This window comes from Theropithecus gelada, chromosome 1 (genome assembly GCF_003255815.1).
Source record: "Theropithecus gelada isolate Dixy chromosome 1, Tgel_1.0, whole genome shotgun sequence".
Classification (NCBI taxonomy): Eukaryota; Metazoa; Chordata; class Mammalia; order Primates; family Cercopithecidae; genus Theropithecus; species Theropithecus gelada.
In genome coordinates this window covers 76,107,588-76,128,003 of record NC_037668.1, presented here as the reverse complement: position 1 = coordinate 76,128,003, position 20,416 = coordinate 76,107,588, and the positions used below count along the sequence as shown (strand labels likewise).

The following is a 20,416-nucleotide window of genomic DNA, read 5'->3' as shown; positions in this document are numbered from 1 at the left end:
AAAAGTGCACATGGAGGAAACTACAGGGTGACTACTCACCTTGCAACGGGATTAAGAAGCTAGGGGTTTTTTTTTGGTTTTAGGTCTAACATTTAAGTCTCTAATCCATCTTGAATTAATTTTTGTATAAGAAGTAAGGAAGGGATCTAGTGTCAGCTTTCTACATATGGCTAGCCAGGTTTCCCAGCACCATTTATTAAATAGGGAATCCTTTCCCCATTTCTTGTTTTTGTCAGGTTTCTCAAAGATCAAATGGTTGTAGATGTGTGGTGTTATTTCTGAGGGCTCTGTTCTGTACCATTGGTTTATATATCTGTTTTGGTACCAGTACCATGCTGTTTTGGTTACTGTAGCCTTGTAGCATAGGTTGAAGTCACATAGCATTATGCCTCCAGCTTTATTCTTTTTGCTTAGGATTGTCTTGGGAAAGTGGGCTCTTTTTTGATTCCATATGAACTTTAACGTAGTTTTTCCCCAATTCTGTGAAGAAAGTCATTGGTAGCTTGATGGGGATGGCATTGAATCTAGAAATTACCTTGGGCAGTATGGCCATTTTCATGATATGATTCTTCCTATCCATGAGCATGGAATATTCTTCTATGTGTTTATGTCCTCTTTTATATCATTGAGCTGTGGTTTGTAGTTCTCCTTAAAGAGGTCCTTCACATCCCTTGTAAGTTGGATTCTTGGTATTTTATTCTCTTTGCAGCAATCGTGAATTGGAGTTCACTCATGATTTGGCTCTCTGTCTGTTATTGGTGTATAGGAATGCTTGTGATTTTTGCACATTGATTTCGTATCCTGAGACTTTGCTGAAGTTGCTTATCAGCTTGAGGAGATTTTGGGCTGAGACGATGGTGTTTTCTAAATATACAGTCATGTCATCTGCAAACAGGGACAATCTGACTTCCTTTTTTCCTAATTGAATATCCTTTATTTTTTTCTCTTGCTTGATTGCCCTGGCCAGAACTTCCAACACTATGTTGAATAGGAGTGGTAAGAGAGGGCATCCTTGTCTTGTGCCAGTTTTCAAAGGGAATGCTTCCAGTTTTTGCCCATTCAGTATGATACTGGTTGTGAGTTTGTCATAAATAGCTCTTTATTTTGAGATACATTCCATCAATACATAGTTTATTGAGAGTTTTTAGCATGAAGGGCTGTTGAATTTTGTCAAAGGCCTTTTCTGCATCTATTGAGATAATTGTGTGGTTTTTGTCATTGGTTCTGTTTATGCAATAGATTACGTTTATTGATTTGCATATGTTGAACCAGCCTTGCATCCCAGGGATAAAGCCAACTTGATCTTGGTGGATAAGCTTTTTGATGTGCTGCTGGATTTGGTTTGCTACTATTTTATTGAGGATTTTTGCATCAATGTTCATCAGGGATATTGACCTAAAATTTTCTTTTTTTGTTGTGTTTCTACCAGGCTTTGGTATCAAGATGATGCTGGCCACATAAAATGAGTTAGGGGAGGATCTCCTCTTTTTCTTTTCTTTTCTATTGATTTGAATAGTTTCAGAAGAAATGGTACCAGCTCCTCTTTTACCTCTGGTAGAATTCAGCTGTGAATTCATCTGGTCCTGGACTTTTTTTGGTTGGTAGGCTATTAATTATTGCCTCAATTTCAGAGCCTGTTATTGGTCTATTCAGGGATTCAACTTCTTCCTGGTTTCATCTTGGGAAGGTGTATGTTTCCAGGAATTCATGCATTTCTTCTAGATTTTCTAGTTTATTTGCATAGAGGTGTTTATAGCGTTCTCTGATGGTAGTTTGTTTTTCTGTGGGATAGGTGGTGATATCCTCTTTATCATTTTTTATTGCGTCTATTTGATTCTTCTCTCTTTTCTTCTTTATTAGTCTTGCTAGTGGTCTATCAGTTTTGTTGATCTTTCAAAAAACCAGGTCCTGGATTCATTGATTTTTTGAAGGGTTTTTTGTGTCTCTAGCTCCCTCAGTTCTGCTCTGATCTTAGTTATTTCTTGCCTTCTTCTTACTTTGGAATTTGTTTGCTCTTGCTTCCCTAGTTCTTTTAATTGTGATGTTAGGGTGTTGATTTTGGATCTTTCCTGTTTTCTCTTGTGGGCATTTAGTGCTATACATTTCCCTCTACACGCTGCTTTAAATGTGTCCCAGAGATTCTGGCACATGTGTCTTTGTTCTCATTGGTTTCAAAGAAGATCTTTATTTCTGCCTTCATTTCGTTATTTACCCAGTAGTCATTCAGGAACAGGTTGTTCAGTTTTCATGTAGTTGTACAGTTTTGAGTGAGTTTCTTAATTCTGAGTTCTAATTTTATTGCACTGTGGTCTGAGAGATAGTTTGTTGTGATTTCTGTTCCTTTACATTTGCTGAGTAGTGCTTTACTTCCAACTATGTGGTCAATTTTGGAATAAGTGTGACGTGGTGCTGAGAAGAATGTATATTCTATTGACTTGGGGTGGAGCGTTCTGTAGATGTCTATTAGGTCTGCATGGTGCAGAGCTGAGTTTAAATCCTGGATATCCTTGTTAACCTTCTGTCTCATTGATCTGTCTAATGTTGACAGTGGGGTGTTAAAGTCTCCCATTATTATTGTGTGGGAGTCTAAGTCTCTTTGTAGGTCTCTAAGGACTTGCTTTATGAATATGGGTGCTCCAGTATTGGGTGCATACATACATACATATTTAGGATAGTTATCTCTTCTTGTTGAATTGATCTGTTTACCATTATGCAATGCCCTTCTTTGTCTCTTTTGATCTTTGTTCGTTTAGAGCCTGTTTTATCAGAGACTAGGATTTCAACCCCTGCTTTTTTTTTGCTTTCCATTTTCGTAGTAGATCTTTCTCCATCCCTTGATTTTGAGCCTATGTGTGTCTCTGCACATGAGATGGGTCTCCTGAAAACAGCACACTGATGGGTCTTGACTTTATCCAATTTGCCAGTCTCTGTCTTTTAATTGGGGCATTTAGCCCATTTACATTTAAGGTTAATATTGTTATGTGTGAATTCAATCCTGTCATTATTATGTTAGCTGGTTATTTTGCCCGTTAGTTGATGCAGTTTCTTTCCAGCATGGATGGTCTTTACAATTTGTCATGTTTTTGCAGCAGCTGGTACCTGTTTTGCAGCAGCTGGTATCGGCTGTTCAGTGCTTCTTTCAGGAGCTCTTGTAAAGCAGGCCTGGTGGTGACAAGATCTCTCAGCATTTGCTAGTCTGTAAAGGATTTTATTTCTCCTTCACTTATTAAGTTTAGTTTGACTGGATATGAAATTCTGGGTTGAAAATTGTTTTCTTTAAGAATGTTGAATATTGGCCCCCACTCTCTTCTGACTTGTAGAGCTTCTTCCAAGAGATCTGATATTAGTCTGATGGGCTTCCCTTTTTGGGTAACCCAACATTTCTCTCTGGCTGCCCTTAATATTTTTTCCTTCATTTCAACCTTGGAATCTGAATTATATGTCTTGGGGTTGCTCTTCTTGAGGAGTATCTTTGTGGTATTCTCTGTATTTCCTGAATTTGAATATTGACCTGCCTTTCTAGGTTGGGGAAGTTCTCCTGGATAATATCCTGAAGAGTGTTTTCCAGCTTGGTTTTATTCTCCCCGACACTTTCAAGTACACCAATCAAATGTAGATTTGGTCTTTTCACAATGTCCCATATTTCTTGGAGGCTTTGTTCATTTCTTTTTATTCTGTTTTCTCTAAACCTCTCTTCTTGCTTCATTTCATTAATTTGATCTTCAATCACTGATACCCTTTCTTTCATTTGATTGAATTGGCTACAGAAGCTTGTGTATGCATCATGTAGTTCTTGTGCCATGGTTTTCAGCTCCATCAGGTCATTTAAGGTCTTCTCTACACTGTCTATTCTAGTTAGCCATTCTTCTAATCTTTTTTCAAGGTTTTTAGCTTCCTTTTGATGGTTTCAAACATCCTTCTTTAGCTCAGAGAAGTTTGTTATTATCAACTTTCTGAAGTCTACTTCTGTCAGCTTGTCAAAGTCATTCTCCATCCAGCTTAGTTCCATTGCTGAGAATGAGCTGCGTTCCTTTGGAGGAGGGAAGGTGCTTTGGTTTTTAGAATTTTCAGCTTTTCTGCTCTGATTTTTCCCCATCTTTGTGGTTTTATCTACCTTTGGTCTTTGATGATGATGACCTACAGATGGGGTTTTGGTATGGATGTCCTTTTTGCCGATGTTGAGGCTATTCCTTTCTGTTTGTTAATTTTCCTTCTGACAATCAGGTCCCTCAGCTGCAGGTCTGTTGGTGTTTGCTGGAGGTCCACTCCAGACCCTGTTTGCCTGGATATCATGAGCAGAGGTTTCAGGACAACAAATATTGCAGAACAGCAAATACTGCTGCCTGATCCTTCCTCTGGCAGCTTCATCTCAGCAGGACACCTGGCTGTGTGAGGTGTCAGTTGACCCCTACTGGGAGGTATCTCCAAATTAGGCTACACTGGGGTCAGGGACCCACTTGAGGAGACAGTCTATCTGTTCTCAGAGCTCAAACACCATGCTGAGAGAACCACTGCTCTCTTCAGAGCTGTCAGACAGGGACATTTAAGTCTGCAGAAATTTCTGCTGCCTTTTGTTCGGCTATGCCTTGCACCTAGAGGTGCAGTCTACAGAAGCAGGCAGGCGTCCTTGATCTGCAGTGGGCTTCCCCCAGTTTGAGCTTGCTGGCTGCTTTGTTTACCTACTCAAGCCTCATCAATGGCAGATGTCCCTCCCCCAGTCAGGCTTGCCACCTAGCAGTTCCATCTCGGACTGCTGAGCTAGCAGTGAGCAAGGCTCTATGGGCGTGGGACCCACTGAGCCAGGCGTGGGATATAATCTCCTGGTGTGCCGTTTGCTAACACTGTTGGAAAAATGCAGTATTTAGGTGACAGTGTCCCCATATTCCTGGTACAGTCTGTCATGGCTTCCTTTGTACTTTAGGTTTGTATTGTATAGGACTGCACTGAAATGTGCCTTGCATACAATAACACTCCATAGATAAGTGCTTTGTGAATGAATATTTGATTTAAGATATGAAAGATATCTTGTTTTAGACCTTAAACCTTGAGCTCAGTCCCAATTTCTTAACCATCTTATATTTCTAGGCTCCCCCATGGAAGGTACTGCATTTATGTGGTGCATTGGTCTAAGCCTTGCAAATTCACAGTCTTACTTGCTATGTTTTACTGTTGCTTCTGGTCAATATCCAAAACTAAAACTCTCTAATGTTTCCCCTAGAAAATATTTTACTATTTATCCTTTTTGTCTTTCTCACTCACACCTTTGGATTTGGCTTTGGCAATTGTCAAGGAAATTATAAAGTAGTATAGAGACATGTAAACCTTTCCAAGGAAAAATAATAAAGTGGTAGATGGAAAATTCTCCATTCTGGTTATTAACTAATTTATCATTTTGCTTTTTGTATTTACTCAGCTTTAAAACATTGAGTAACCAGCGGAATTTTTTTTTGTTTATAATCAGGGTATAATTTAATACAGTGAAATGAATTAAGTGTACAGTGCAATGAATTGCATATGCTTCTGTAACCCATGTACCTATCTACACTTCAATTATCCTAGAGAGTTCTCTCTTGCCCCTTACTAGTCAATCCTTGCTCCTTCAGTGGCAGCCATTTTGCTATTTTCCTTTCTGCTATTTTCCAACTTATTTTGTCTTTGCCTATTTCAGCTGCTCATATACATGAAATCATATAGTACACATTTTCTTTTGTCTTGCTTCCTTTATTTAGTATAATATTTTGGAATTCATCCATGTCGTTGCATGTTTCATTAGTTTTTTTTTTAAATTGCTGAGTAGTGTTTTATGGTTAAAATACAGTTTAGTTTATCCATTTTCTTGTTGAAGGGCATCTGGACTATTTCTACTTTTGGGCTAGTATGAATAAGACTGCTATGAGCTTTCTTATACAAGGAGTTTTGCAGATAAGCTTTCATTTCTCTTGGATAAATGCCAGAGTGGAATTATTGGGTCACAGAGTATATGCACGCTTAACTGTATGGCTAACATGGTGAAACCCCATCTCTACTAAAAATACAAAAAATTAGCCAGGTGTGATGGTGGGTGCCTGCAGTCTCAGCTACTAGGGAGGCTGAGGCAGGAGAATGGCATGAACCCAGGAGGCAGAGCTTGCAGTGAGCCAAGATTGCGCCACTGCACTCCAGCCTAGGCAACAGAGCGAGACTCCATCTCAAAAAAAAAAAAAAAAGAAAATGCCAGTCTTAGGCACAACTTTAAATGTATGAGACAGTTACTGGGAGGTCCTTGCTCCCAGAGCTCCCAAGATGGTAGCAGGATGCTTCCAAGATGGCTGCAGGCCACTCCCACCATGGTGGCAAGCCTTGTGTTCTCTGACCTGGGGTTCTTGGCCTCACAGAATCCAAGGAATGGAATTTTGGGCTATGTGGTGAGTGTTATAGCTCTATTAGAAGCTGTGGATCATGGAAGAGCACTGTGGAGCCCAGTGACTAGTGTTCAGTTTGATTAGGACAAACTTGAGCACTTAGCCATGCAGGAATAATGGCAAGCCTCTAGCCTGATCTGGAGCGGCAATGGGCGCCTCACTGGATCAGGGGCATGGTGGACACCCTGCCAGATCCAGAGGTATGGAAGTCAGTGGTGGGTCTGTGAAGGCAGCAAACAGTGGCAAACAACAGTGGTGCATGGCGAGCGAAAGCTCAGCTCGAACCATAACAAACATGGACCAGAAGAGGGTGCAGCTGCAAGATTTAATAGAGTGAAAACATAACTCCCAAAGGGAAGGGACCCAAAGAGGGCAGCCATTACTGGCTTGAATGTCTGAGTTTATATACTGATTATTGTCCCTCCCCCTATTATTATCCTCACCCTGCTCTCAGTGATCGTTGACTGTTTCTTTACCTCCTGTTTTGGCCTAATTAACATTTTAGTGAGCTCTCTTTACTACCTGACTGGTTGGGTGTGAGCTGAGTTGCAAGCCCCGTGCCTAAAGGTGGATGCGGTCACCTTCCCAGCTAGGTTTAGGGATTCTTAGTCAGCCTAGGAAATCCAGCTAGTCCTGTCTCTCAGTTCCCCCTCTCAATAGGAAAACCCAAGTGCTGTTGGGGAGGTTGGCCAAAGACTGCTTTAACTGTTTCCTGCTGAATTGGGGCAGAGTAGAGGTTGTGCAGTTGAGATTTTCTCAGGAGGGGTGCCTTCGATGTCATTAACATCAGAGCATGGGCTAGCAGGCTGGTCCAGGGGTCCGTGGTAGATTTTAGTCATGGACTGCATCTGGGGCTCCATTTGAAGAACGATTTGTAGCTTTACAGCTTTGATTCTGGAAGAGACAAACTTAACAAGGAGATTAAAGACACAGAGTCCAAAGAGGAGTAACAATATTATAGCTGCTAGAGATCCTAAGAAGGGGAGAATCCAGGGCATCCAATGGCTGAGGAGACCCAAGGGTCTGGTGTTTTGAAGCTCCTCTGCTGTATGTTGTATTCGATCTCTAATTTCTTTAACTTTCTAGGTGACTATTCTGAATTGATTAACATAATAACAGCATTCTTCCCCTAAAAAAAAAAGATTTCCCCTCTTTCGGCAGTTAGCAAGTCTAAAGCTCTTCGATTTTGAAGGACTACTGCTGCTAGGGAGCTAGGTTGATCTTGCAAGGTGACCAGGGAGTTGGCGACCCGTTCCATGTCACCATTTAGTTCTTGAGATAGTTTGTAGTAGAACTGAGTAGAGGTTGTGATACTGCCAATGCCAGTACCTAGTCCACCTAGCACTCCTGATCCAATAACAAAAGGAAGAATGGGTACTCTTTTGTTGCGAAGCTTAGATGTGACATGATTGTATAAAGCTTGTTCAGTGTAGATGGTCATGGGGACACTGAGAATGGGAGGAAGCACATAGATTCTGAAGAGCCATTCAAACAATGATAGGCTGAGGTACCACAGAAAAAAAATATTCCTGAGGGTAGGCTGACTATTTGTGTGGGAGGAGTTACCCACCTGATGCATTGGGAGTTGGTTGTGTCTATTGTATTGCTAAATTTTACACAGGTGAGGCTTGAGGTATGGGTTATTTCCAGATTGGAAACAAGAGGTCCTACTAAAACAGAAGTGGTGTTTATTTCTGTGGTGAAGTTGTTCCATTGTTCAGGTACAGGGATTGAAATGTATGGCCTGAAGTGCAGGGGGAAGCACATCCAACAGTTAGTAGGGTTTTGGGCCGAGACCTCATGGAGCCCAGTGAGGGTGGTATTAAATAGGCTTACCAGGCAAGTATGGGTGCAGAGAGTTTCATGTAGTTTTGAGAGATCTAGTCCTTTGTAGGGCTAGGGGTGCTATGTACCCAGGTCAGTTGGGAGATTACTTCCTTTATGTGTTTTTCTCTTGTCTGATCTTGAACTCCACCCCCATCAGACATACCGGTATGGGTGAAGTAAGTCCAATAGACAGTGGCTTTAAGTCCTCTGGGGCAACTAGGATTAATTATTTTCTCTGTCCAATAATGAGTATTTGCATGCATGTAAAGAGTGGCAGAATTATAGCAGCTCTGGGGCATATGGGTGTGGGTAGTGAAGGTGGGGGTTCCCTTAAATAAACTCCTACACAATGGGGCAACAATATTTCCAGGAAGCCGCATTCTCCATAGAAACACTTGGTAAGGGGAGCTACTGTTTGTACAGTGGCATGCAGTGAGAGTGAAAGGGGGTAAGAGAACAGTAAAGAGAAAAATATGATAAGGGAGGGCCATGGGGATTTATGATTTTAGTTACTTTCCTCACAGTTGTTTGAAGAGCAGGCGCAGATCCTCTAGAGGTTCACAGGAATAGCTAGTGCTGTCTCCTGGATTTTTGGGTTCCTTTGGAAGTATCCAGAGTTTGACTTGAGTGTGATGTATCCAAGACTCCACTCCAGCCACTTTAACCATGGTTAGGGTAGATAAAATGACTGGGTAGGGTCCTTCCCAGGATGTGTCTAGGGATGGGGAATTAGAGGGAACAGACTTGACTAATACGATGTCGCCAGGGTGGAATAGTTCCTTTCCGTCTTCTCAGGGACAGGCTCCTTGTAATGTTTTAAGAACTTGTTGATATTTGGCTAGGGAGGTGTTGTCTGCAACTAAGTTGGCCATCTCTCGGTCAAGCACAAGGTTATGGTTAGGAAGGGCCCTCCATACAGCATTTCATATGGGCTATGTCCTGCTTATTAAAATAGACCCAGGTCTATTTTAATTTGCTTCAAGTCTGAGAGAGAAATAGGTACATGCACTCTGGCTGGGTTGAATTCTCCTCTTCCCACTGCTTGGAGGGGGCATAATCGGGGAATATTGGCACTCTTTGGTTCATTGTTTACCCCTTTGTCTATCTCCTTTTGGACAATTTGGGTTGAAGGGGGGTCCTTATTAGTTGGGGAGAGAGTCAGGGGAATGCTTGGGTAGGGAGGTAGACTCTGAGGGCTTCCCATAGGGCATAAATCACACTTTTTACGAATTGTGAGTTGTCTGTTAATGAAAAGAAAGTTTGTACATATGGCACTTTACTCCATTTGCCTTATTAGTCATAGAGCGTCCTCTATGGTCCTAATGCTTATTCCTTTCCAGGGTGCATAACCACCCATGGACCTCTGCTTATTGGTTAGTAACACTCACGGATGTAGCAGTCCTGCACCTGTTTTCCCACCTTTCTTGACCACAAAGAAAGGGGTCCGGGCTGCTGGATTCTAGTGGTCCTTGACCAGCATGCCCGACATTGCATTTGTGCTCAGGGGTGAGTCCTAGAGCTGGGCTGGGTTCCTGAGTATTTCATAACAACCCAGCTGCCCCATCAAGATGCATTCTCATAAACAATAGTTCTTATGCAAATTCATTTTAGAGAGGGTGTAGGTAACCTTTTGAGTCAGGATTGAGATAGTCCATTTTGATTCTGTAAGTACTTTAAGGCTTGGCTGGGTGCAAATGGCTGGCATGTTTGAGCAGACCAATTATTAGGCAATTTTTCTAACTCTGCTTCCACAAGAGTCTCCCTATCAATTACTGAAGACCTACTGGGATTTTTTCCTCAGTCACCTGGGAGGAACCATCTATTGTCCTGTCCTGAAGGTCTGGTCGGACCTTTGTATGGTAATTAAGATTTAAATACCCCGTTAGGAAATCTGCTGGGTTAAGGGAATTATCAGTGGTTAGTGTTAAATTACCTTTTTTTTTTTTTTTTTTTTAACAGAATAGCCTCATACTTTAAGATTTTTGAGTTAGCAATATTTTTGCTTTTTTTTTTTTTTTTTTTAACTTAGAATAATTCTGAACTGGTGATGTGTGCTCACAATAAAAGTTACTTTTCTACTTTCTTCTGTTAGCAAAGCAGTTGCCACTACAGATTAAATGCATTTGGGCCACCCGTGGGTTACTGGATTAAGGATTTTTGATAGGAAGGCTAAGGGTTCTCAGTGGTCTCAGCATTTTCAGGCTATGCCCTTGTTTACACGGACAACAAGGTAGTATTGGAGTGTTATAGGGTCATGGAGAAGACCTTCAATTATCAATGATAGGTTTTAAATTTACCCTGGCTTTTAAAGGAATACGGCACACTTTTTTACTTTATCTATCTTTCTCTTTCTTTCTCTCTTTGGTTCTATCTCTCTCCTCTCTGTCTCTCTCTCTGTGTCTACTTGGTCTCTCTCTCTGATGTCTGTCTCTCTTTCTCTCTCTCCTCTCTGTCTCTCTCTCTCCTCTCTGTCTCTGTCTTTTCTCTGTCTCTCTCTCTCTCTCACTTTCTTTCCTGCCTCTCTCTTCTGTGGCTCTCTCACTCCTATCTCTCTCTCTCCTCTCTGTCTCTCTCTCTCTCCTCCATCTCTGTCTCTCCTCTGTCTCTCTGTCTCTCCTCTGTCTCTCTGTCCTCTGTCTCTCTCTCTTCCATCTCTGTCTCTCTCTCTTCCATCTCTGTCTCTCTCCTTCATGTCTCTCTCTCTGTCTTCCTCTTAGCCATTAAAACTTGAGGCCCTGGCAAGGGTGGTGGGGAATGGGTCCCATATAGCTGCCCATGTTGAGAGCTGTATACCTAAATTGGGAGGGACACCAGGGATAAGACTCCCTGGGTTTATAGCCTAGATGCCTAAGTACCCAGCATAGAGCTTCCTTGGATCCTTTTCAAGATACAACTTGCTAGAGGAAATGAAAGTCTGAACCATTGGTACCTAGGAGGCAGGGATCAGAGGAAGTAGATTCAGAGGTAAGGAGAATTTTGGGGCTACATTTTCAAGAAAGTCATGGTTGGGACCCAGGAGGTATGGGTCAGAAGGAAAGGTAGGGGTGCACGCATGGGTGACTGTTGAGTAGAGACTTCCGGCTGTGTGCCATGATTTCAACTGGCTAATGCCAGGAGTTTGGGATGACAACTTTCTTTAGTCAGCCCTCAGCTTCCCCAAGAAAATTGAAAGTGGAAGCTGGTTCTAGGCCGACTAATGCTGCCAACCCAGAAGGGTTGGGGGTTTGCTAGAAAGCCCTTCCCCGATAGCCTCACACCTGAGTCTTAAGTCCAGCAGCAACGCTAATCATTTATAACTGGCTGACAGGTGCCCAGTATTTTCCTCCAATTCTAAGGAAGGATAGGACAGAATAGCAAGTGAAAGTGGTCCAATAATTAGTCACCGCTTTGGAGGTCCCTTTGTGGTCACCAAAATGTTACAGGGGGTTCTTGCTTCCAGAGCTCCCAAGATGGTGGCGGGTCATTTCCAAGATAGCTGCAGGCTGCTTCCAAGATGGTGTCAAGCCTTGTGTTCTCTGACCTGGGGTTCTTGGCCTGCTAGTCCTGCTAGGGCTGTCTCTCAAGAGTTCCAGTTATCCACATCCTTGCTAACATTTAGTGTCATCAGTTTTAAAATTTCCGCTCTTTTAGTGTTTCTGAAGTGAAATCTCATTGTAGTTTTTCCTTGTATTTCTCTAATAGCTAATGTGTTGAGCACTTTTATTGTACTTATTGGCTCTATCTTCTTTCTTAAAGTGTCTAAGTCTTTTGCCCCCATTAAAATTGGGTTTTTTTCAAAATCAATATTGAGGTGTAGGAGTTCTTTATATATTCTGGATATCAGCCCTTTGTTGGATGTTTAAGATGCCCATATATTCCCATGGTCTCTCTTGCCTTACTATATTCTTAATGGTATTTTTAATAAGAAGTTTTTAATTTTGATGAAATTCGATTCATAATTTTTTTTCTTTGTAGATACTGGTTTTTGTATCTTGCCCCAATTTTTGCCTACCTTATGTTTTGTAAATATTCATCTATGGTTTATACATTATAATTTAACTTTTACATTTAGATTTCCATCTCATATTAAATTTTGTTTAAGATGTGAGGTTAAGGTTGAGGTACATCATGACACTCAGATTATCTGTATAACAAACCTTTACATATATGTCTGAACCTAAAATAAAAGTTAAAGAAATACAAAAAATACTCACAATGCAATAAAAAACAAATTAAAAACTACTAAAGTACAGCAAATATTTACATAGTATTTTACTTCAATTTAGGTATAATAAGTAATCTAGAGATAATTTAACATACATAGGAGGATGTGTGCAGGTTCTATGTAAACATTATGCTATTTTACAAAAGGGACTTGAGTGTCCTCGAATTTTGGTATCCTCATGGATCATGGAACGAATCACCTGAGTATACCAAGGGATGACTGTACATATATACATGAATCATCATTTACACATACACATGTGCTGTGTGAATATATATACATGTGTACATATAAACTTATGCATATTAACTTATATATGTAAACATATGCATAAACATGTGTAACCATTTATAAATATGTACATGTATATGCATACATGTATATTTTATACATTTACTTATATATGTACATATATGTTATATGTACTTATGCATTTATGTAACCTATATTATCTATAGTTACTTTCATATATGAGACTTAAGAAATAATATATATATGATATATTTCTTGAAATTACACTCTTCATAATTTTACTTTTGTTTGTTTCTTCAGCTCACCTCTCATCCTTCCTTCCCATCCTAACTACCATTCCAGTCACAGTAAACTGCTTGAAAATTTCTGAGTTCACCATCTTCTCTCCTGTGTCTTTCAAGGTGTTGCTTCCTCAGCCTGGAAAGACTACTCTGATCCCTTTCTTAACTAGGTTTAGCAGGTAATTTTATTTCAAGACTTCTCTTAGCCATTATCACCTTCCTAAAGCCTTCCCTAAATGCTTAATCTGAATTTAGTGCCTTTTATTTGTGCTTCCACAGCTTCCCTCTTTTCCTTTTTAGGTACAAGTACAGCATTCAAAATAAACTAATCACAGCCATTTTGTTCAGCACCAATTACATGAAATATGTACATCAGATTACATCTTGCTTTCCTTCAGAATGACATGTGTCATGTTAGTACTTGCTTACTACCAGGTGTGATCACTGAAGCTGAACAAAGAGTTCTATCCGCAGGTTGAAGCAGTCAGTCCCCTGGGAATTTCCCTTGGACTGGAACATAAGATTCAGGCTGGCAGACTCAGATTCCCTGAGTCTGACAGCAGAGGAAGGGGCTTTGCCAGGCAGTTTGCCTGATCCCCACATGACTCTGGAACATCTAGCCCTAGCTACAAGAAGACTGCTGGAGCACTGTCGAAATTCATGTGACTCAACTGAGACTCATTCATAGGGACAATAGAGAACTGATTTGGTGTCACCTGGCTCAAGTAGGTGAGTAGACTTAGTAAGATTTAGGGACATAGTTCTAATTTCATTGATGGTCTTCATTTTTATTCCTCTCTCTTCTTTGTGCCTTCTAGGGGGAACCCCATTCCACATTTCCAAGGACTTGGCAGTCCTGTATTTGAAGACTAATGAGATTTGGGATTTCAGAAGGATGAGATAAATTGAAAATCTTTAGCCTTCTTCAGAAAAATGCAAATTTTCTTTGTGCATCAGTAGAAAATCACTTTGTAGCATTATGTTTTCCCAAATGTTGGTCTCAATTTCTCCATTTCTCCAATCTGTTTTGATAAGGACTAAAGAAATAGTATTCCTATGCATGTTATTCCTCAGTCACATAGTAGTGAGACTAGTCTCCCTTGCATAGTATTCTTTGTAACCAGAATACCTCATCTCTAGTGTAGCTAGCTGAGAAGAACAAAATAGAGGAAAAGAGAAATACCTTATTATAGGATAGTTCAGATGAGTTTAAAAATATTAAATGTGCAAAACTGTTGGCTTTGGCTTTTGAAAGATGACAAAGATTCATAGAGAGTATTTTAACCAGTTATCTTTGAAAGATAAGGTGGATATATCAGAAACACATTGATTTTACTTCAAATAAAAGCACAACAGAAAAGGGATGAATTAGACATTGTTTCTATGATATCAGGAAAATCGGTGTGACCATACTGGGTTAAAGACATGTGTATTTTCATTTGTGATCTGACTCACTTTCCTGACAAGTTGAATGTGAGTTGTATTAACTTTTATAATCCTTTGATGGCACATTTGCCTTTTTTGTTTAACATTTAAAAATATACAGAACATAAACTTACAAATTTTACCATTTTGAATATTTCATTCTGTAGCGTTCACATTGTTGTGCAACCATTACTACCATTAATCTCCAGAATTTTTCATTTTCCCAGTCTGAAATCCTGTGCCTATTAAAAACTAACATCATCACTTGAACAGCTTCCAAAACCCATATGTAAAATGAGAAACATGTACCCAATCATATCAGGATTCTTATTTGAGAGATTAAAATCTGTGGGTTCTCTATAGCAATGTTTCAAAAGACTGCATTTTCTTTAACTGCTTCACTCTTTTTCTTCCCTATTTCCAATTTTCATATTGCACTTTTATTCTAATTTTGTTACAAATTACCTTTGGAGAAGTGTGGCACGTAGATGTGGATAGACAAAGAAGATATCCAGCACAGTCCACCACCTCTGCCTCTTACCAAGAGTCTTGCCCCACTCTAGTCTTTTCCTTCAGTGAAAAGTTTATATTTTTACCAAAGGATAGCCCAATCCCATAAGCTACCATATCTTGATGGGTAATATTAATTTGACTGTATTTTCTGCCTGAAACCTAGACCATCACCACCAGTGTTATTCATATTATCTCTGGCAAAACAAATAAAAAGCCATAGTTAATAAACAGAAAATACAGCTTTTGTAGACTCTGTTGGTCACAAAACTCTAAACTGGGTAATTGTAGGTGCCCTCTTCAGTCACTCATGCTGTGTTCTCTATGTCTCCATCAGCACCTCAGCTAGATGAGGTTCTTAACCTGATGGGATCCTTTTAATCTTTATTTCTTTGGGTCTTAGCCTTTGGTTGTCCTGCCTTACTTGGATTGCTTCCGTTTATGTAGATCAGAACTATTGATCAAGGCACCTGTTTGCCCTCTGGAATAGTCTCTCCAGCTCACCAATGACACACTTTTCTGACTCTTGGTTCAGTGATGTGGGAAGTGCAAAATGGCTAGAGGGCAGTCTCAGCTTCTAATTCGTAACTGTATTCTATGGTGGAAACATTTTTCTGTGAGATCCTGGGACCTCCAGCCACACTGAGGTTGAAGATACAAGAAGGGAAGCAAAATTCTTCCAGCAGGTTATAAAACCATGTAGTGAGAGTATCACTTCTCATATCTATTCCTTGCTTTCCAGGTCTATGCATTCTGCCACAGGAAAAAATGGCACAATTATTTAGCCACTAGTTTAAGGCATATCCCCATGTCCTGTAATGCCCAGACAGTATGTTCCCCAAAGAAGACCACCAGAGCCCAGAGTCAAAGCCAAGCGGCAAGGATCTTTTACTGCAAGTTCGAACTTGGTCCCTCCATTCCACAGCATACAAGAGGGCCCTGAACAATGTGAGTGCTTGCCTTTTATAGCCCAATGTAAATAGGATACGTAAAGTTACAGAGGAACAAGGGAATTCTTTTGGTTACAGCACTACAATTGGTTAACATTTTAAGTTATACATTTAGCAGTTTTCTATTGGTTCCCACGCTTTCAGTAAAACCACGAACGGCTGTGTCCTTATCGGAGACTTTCCAGGTGGTGTTTTTCTAAAGTTGAGATATATGGTAGTCTCTGAGTTGAGAAATGTGTTTGTACTGGGCTCAGGAAGTTGAGAGATAAATGGTAGAATGTGTTTGTACTGGGCCTGTTTGTGTTGAGCCCGGGGCTGAGGAATGCGCCTAATTTCTTTCATTCCCCCCTTCTTTTCAGGTATCTTTAGAGCCAATCTTGGGTCTTATAAGTCTGATTCTGTTTCAGCGTTTACAGGTTGGTATTGGGCTCTGAGGACCATGAGCTGTACGGTGTCAAACCTTTCCCTGACAAACTGTAAAATTCTGTTAACAACACAAGGTCCTACGGTAAACAGAAATAGTAGACTTAGCAGGGGTCCAAGGAAGGGGGATAACAGGGAAAACAGAGGAATTCCACCATTGGTCTGCAGCTGAAGCAAACTGCTGTGTTTTTACTTCTATGCTTAACTTGCGTAACTGTTGGACCCGGTCTTCTACAAGCCCTGATTCATTTATGTAGAAACAACAGTCTTCCTTTAGAAACATACATGTACCACCTTTTTCAGCAGTAAGTAGGTCTAGGGCCCTCCGGTTCTGCAAGGTTACCTGGGCTAGGGACGTGAGCTGTCGCTGAAGGGAGGCAAGGGACTCCTCCACAGCAATGGCGAATTGTTGGTAAAACTTGTTGCTTTCTATGAGGGTGTGACCTAGGGCTCCCCCCGCCAGTCTGGCCGCAATGAGGGATGAGGTGAGGGAGATTCCCGCAATGCAGGGGAGAAATATGGCTCGTGCAGGTCTTGGTCTAGGGATTGGGTGAATAGCAGTACTAGTCCAGTTACTGGTGTACCCCAGGAACTTGCTGGCAGTTAGTAGAGTCAACCGGGGAACTAATGTGACAGGAAGACACAGTAGGTTGGTAACAGACGGACCAGACAGGTTCTTAGATAATGTTCCATTACACCAGAAGAATATGCCCGGCGGAGCCCTTAGGGTGGTACTAGGGGGCATTGCAGTGATGTCGCAGAGGCTGGAATTAGTTCCTGAGAAACAGTGGGGAAACTTCTCCTGACTGGGGTTTAGGTATAGTGGCACGTTAGGGATAGGGGCATATGAGAGGTTTCGGAGGTTGTTAGCTTGGGCAGAGGTAGAGGATCCCCATGGCAGAGGGACAGCAGTTAGCAGTGGATGCCCTAGAGTGGCACACAGAAAGCAGCCAGACAAGCTGTGAAGTCCTGTAAGGTTAGCAAGTTCTAATCCTTCTTGTAATAATTTTAACCAGGAGAAAGGACGTAAATCTTGTTGTAGGCGGTTTTCTTGTCGTTGGATATTCCCATGGACCAGGGGCCGTACCTGCACTAGACCTCGCCACAGATAGAGGTGACTGCTAGGCCATGTGGAGGAGGAGGAGTAGTATACAGCCCTATGTTGAGGCGTGGTCCAGCGGGAGTTCCAGGGGTCTTTGACTATCCATGTATATGAAAAGTCCCCATCTCGTCTACGATGGAAGGGCCACTTAGGATCTAACTGTTCTTCCTTACCCCAATAACGGGATTTATGGATGTTACAATAGTTATAAGGGCAGCCAGCATTTTGATGCCACCAATAGTGCCTACAATTGTATTTAGTCTGATCGAACTCAAAGCATATCATTGGTGCCATTGGTTTGGCTATTTGAAAACCAGTAAAATTTAGTAAAATTGGGCTATTGCACCCTGAGGAGGGGCAATCAGCACTGGCCAATAATTTCCTGGGCTTATGAGGTTGCTCAGGGTGGGTTTGGTTTTCATAAAGCCAGAATCTCCAGGTAAAGGGATTAGGAGCTGGTTTTGTGTTTTCCCCAGCGGCCACTAGGGCGACTAACGTTAGGGTTAGACTACCTAACTGCATGTTTGCAGTGAGCTATGCTGCTGGCGCAGGGTGAATTTTAAGGGGTTGTTCTTAGCTCTGTCCACAGTCCATGTGGCCGGTGCTTCAGCCGCCACCGTGATTGGCCCCAGAAGGTCGGAGGTTGGGTCCACTGGCTTGACGTGGGTGTAGTGGATCCACAACGCGATGCCTTCTATCTTCAGGGCGGTGGGTGTGGTTAGGAGTACCTGGAGTGGTCCCTTCCACCTGGGTTCTAGAGTCTCTTGTCGGTGTTGCTTAACCAGGACCCAGTCTCCTGGCTGGTATGGATGGGGTGTCGGTGGGGGGCTGGTCTCATATAGTTCCTTCAGCTTGGGCCAGATTTCTTGGTGAATTTTCTGCAAGGCTTGTAGGGAAAATAAGAGTTCAGAGACATTTTCTGTTTCAGACTTAAGCAGATCATCTTTTAGGCTGGGAACCAGGGGTGGGGGCCTGCCATACATGATTTCGTAAGGGGTAAGGCCCAGTCTGTAAGAGGTATTACGGGCCCTGAAGAGAGCGTAGGGGAGAAGGACCACCCAATTAGCACCAGTCTCCATAGTCAATTTAGTTAAGGTTTCTTTTAAGGTCCAATTCATCCTCTCTACCTGTCCTGAACTCTGGGGCCTGTAAGCGCAATGTAGTTTCCAATTTGCCCCAAGGATGGAAGCCAAATCCTGACTTACCTTAGCGATGAAGGCCAGCCCATTATCTGACCCTATCTGGATGGGGAAGCCATACCTGGGGAGGATATCTTCCAGAATTTTCTTTGCTACAACCTGAGCAGGTTCCCTTTTGGTTGGGAATGCTTCAGTCCACCCTGAAAAAGTATCTATAAAGACAAGTAAGTACCGATACCCGTATTTTCCTGGCTTTATCTCAGTAAAATCTACTTCCCAGTAGATACCAGGCCTGGTTCCCCTGAGCCTTGTTCCCGTTGCAGCCTGAGATTGGGGGTAGGCGTTGTTAAGCTGGCAGACTCTGCAACTGGTCATGATGCTGCTGGCCATTTTGGCTATATGTCTGATTTTAAGCTTGGAGCGTCTGATCAGGTCTATCATCCGCCGGGCACCCAGGTGGGTGGTTCGGTGGATGTGTTCTAACACTTGTTGTCCTAATTTTTCTGGTAGGATGGTTTGGTCATTAGCATCAGTCTACCACCTATTCTGGATCTGTTTCAGGGGAAGTTTGTCAATCCACTGGAGATCTTGTTCTGAATAATCAGGGAGATATGGCAAGTCCCGGAGGCCCGGATCAGGGAGCTGGAGTGCAAGGAGTTGGCTGGGAGCCTTTGCCACACTCCTTGCAGTTTGGTCTGCCAGAAAGTTGCCTTGAGCAGTTGGAGTGGTTGGTTTCTGATGCCCTGGGCAATGTACAATAGCTAATTTTTCTGGTCTCCATAGGGCTGTTAACAGGGCTAGGATCTCTTGCTTGTTTTTTATCTCTTTTCCTTCAGCCATTAGTAACCCTCGCTCCCTGTAATTGGCCCCATGTATGTGCGCCGTAGCAAAAGCATATCCGCTGTCTGTGTATACTGTCAGTTTCTTCCCTGCCCCTAAGGTAAGAGCTTGGGTGAGCGCTATCAGTTCGGCCTTCTGGGCCGATGTCCCTGGGGGCAGGGGTTCCGCCCAGATTACCTCAGTCTCTGAAGTCACTGCCGCTCCCGCGTACCTCTGGCCTTGGTGTACGAAGCTGCTCCCATCAGTGAACCAGACTAGGTCAGCGTCAGGAAGTGGGCGGTCCTGCAGGTCCTCTTGAACTCCGTGCACCTGAGCTAGTATCTCGGTGCAATCGTGGAGCGGGGCGTCCAGGTCCGGGTTGGGCAGCAGCAAGGCAGGGTTTAAGGTTGTTGGGGGCAGGAAAGTTATCCTGAGGGGATTTAGTAGTAGTCCTTGGTAGTGGGTGAGCCGGGCGTTACTTATCCATCGATTAGGTGGCTGTTTGAGTACACCCTCGATGGCATGTGGGGTAATGACCCGTAATTCTTGACCCATGACAAGTTTGTCAGCATCTTGTACCATCAGGGCCGTGGCCGCAATCATTCGGAGACAAGGGGCCACCCGGCAGCCACTGGGTCTAATTTCTTTGACAGGTAGGCAACCGGCCTCTGCCAGGGGCCTAAGTTTTGAGTTATTACCGCCTTGGCGACACCCTTGCTCTCGTCCACGTATAAGTGGAAGGGCTTGGTGACATCAGGTAGTCCCAGTGCAGGCACAGAGAGTAGGGTGGTTTTGATCTTTTGGAAAGCCGACTCGGCTTCTTCTGTCCAATTAAATGGCTGCTGCCCCTGTGTTACCTGATACAAGGGTTTTGCCAGCTCTGCGAACCCAGGTATCCATAGTCTACAAAATCCCGCCGACCCCAGGAATTCCCTTACTTGTCGGGTGGATTGTGGCCTGGGGATCTGCAGAACAGTCTGCTTCCGGGCGTTTGTTAACCAGCGCTGCCCTCCTTTTAGCAGGTACCCCAGATATGTTACTTCTGATTTACAGATTTGAGCTTTCTTTGCCGAGGCTCGGTAG

At 42.5% G+C, this 20,416-nt stretch overlaps 1 protein-coding gene across 1 annotated transcript in view; it reads left to right on the top strand.

Annotated features, from left to right (window-relative positions):
• The first annotated feature begins 13,637 nt into the window (after window positions 1–13,637).
• LOC112611020 (selection and upkeep of intraepithelial T-cells protein 1) overlaps window positions 13,638–20,416 on the top strand; it is a 218,108-nt gene continuing 211,329 nt past the window's right edge. The window contains exon 1 of the mRNA XM_025364736.1: window positions 13,638–13,694. The gene's annotated coding sequence lies outside the window, so the exon portion shown is untranslated. The remainder of the gene's footprint in view (window positions 13,695–20,416) is intronic.